The following is a 1117-nucleotide window of genomic DNA, read 5'->3' as shown; positions in this document are numbered from 1 at the left end:
CTCTCTCTCTCTCTCATACACACACACACACACACACACACACACACACACACACACACACACACACACATTCCTGTATGACAGTCAATGTGAGGACTAAGTAATTTAACCTGCAAAATGAGGACCACCATTTCTGCCATAACTACAGGTAAATGTATACTATATTTCAACACTAGGTGTCTCCGTGATTCACATTTTCACCTTGGCTACAAGCTGAGTGAGGACATTTTCATGAGGGCACTATTGAGTTCGTTTCTGACTGAATTATTTTAAGTACATTCTTTTTATTTATTTATTTGTTTTATTGTGGACAGCTTTGAGTCATTATTGAACTGAACTGAACTAACATCAGCTGAGTAATGACTCCGAGCATCTTACATTAACTGTTCATGAGGTAGATTGCCTGGGGAAAGAAACTGTTCTTGTGCCTGGCTGTCCTGGTATTCGGTGCTCTGTAACGCCGACCAGATGGCAAAAGTTCAAAAAGGAGATGGCTTGGATGTGATGGATCCAGAGTGATTTTCTGAGCCCTTTTCCTCACTCTGGATGTATACAGTTCTTGGAGGGTAGGCAGGGGGGCACCAATAATCCTTTCAGCAGTCCGAACCGTTCTCTGTAGTCTTCTGATGTCTGATTTTGTAGCTGAACCAAACCAGACAGTTATTGAAGTGCACAGAACAGACTCGATCACGTTAGAAATTAACGTTAGAAATTAACACTAATAAGCCTCTCAACATGAAGGCCAACAGAACAACTGGACATGATGTTTAGCTTTTAAAACAGAAGCATTCGTGAAGCAGACCTCCTTTTCATAGCAACAATTGTATTGTAGACAAAGTTCTTAACATCCTTCCAAGAGCGTTCTTTCAGGACCTTTTCCTCTTCTAGGCACTTCATGCAGTCTGCTTTTCCAGGAACTCTGCGCTCTGCCACAAACCTTGCTAGATGTTCGTTTACTGTGCTTCTCTCTTCTTCACACCATGGTCTCTTCACTGTTATCCTGGTTGTCTCTACAAATGACAAGACAGACAATATAGATTGTAAACCATAAAAAACAGAGACCAAAATGTAACTTTCTTAAACTGCTTTTGCTTGCACACAGTCACAGAAAGTAAGT

At 41.0% G+C, this 1117-nt stretch overlaps 1 long non-coding RNA gene across 1 annotated transcript in view; it reads right to left on the bottom strand.

Moving 5' to 3' along the window:
* LOC107580424 (uncharacterized) overlaps positions 1-1011 on the bottom strand; it is a 1752-nt gene extending 741 nt beyond the window's left edge. The window contains exon 1 of the long non-coding RNA XR_001608637.1: positions 938-1011. This is a non-coding gene — a long non-coding RNA (uncharacterized lncRNA). The remainder of the gene's footprint in view (positions 1-937) is intronic.
* Between the last annotated feature and the right edge of the window lie 106 nt (positions 1012-1117).

Source organism: Sinocyclocheilus grahami, unplaced genomic scaffold (assembly GCF_001515645.1).
Source record: "Sinocyclocheilus grahami isolate Dianchi unplaced genomic scaffold, SAMN03320097.WGS_v1.1 scaffold33180.1, whole genome shotgun sequence".
NCBI classification, from domain to species: domain Eukaryota; kingdom Metazoa; phylum Chordata; class Actinopteri; order Cypriniformes; family Cyprinidae; genus Sinocyclocheilus; species Sinocyclocheilus grahami.
Note: the sequence above shows the minus strand (reverse complement) of the source record. Positions and strands in the feature narration are given on the sequence as shown.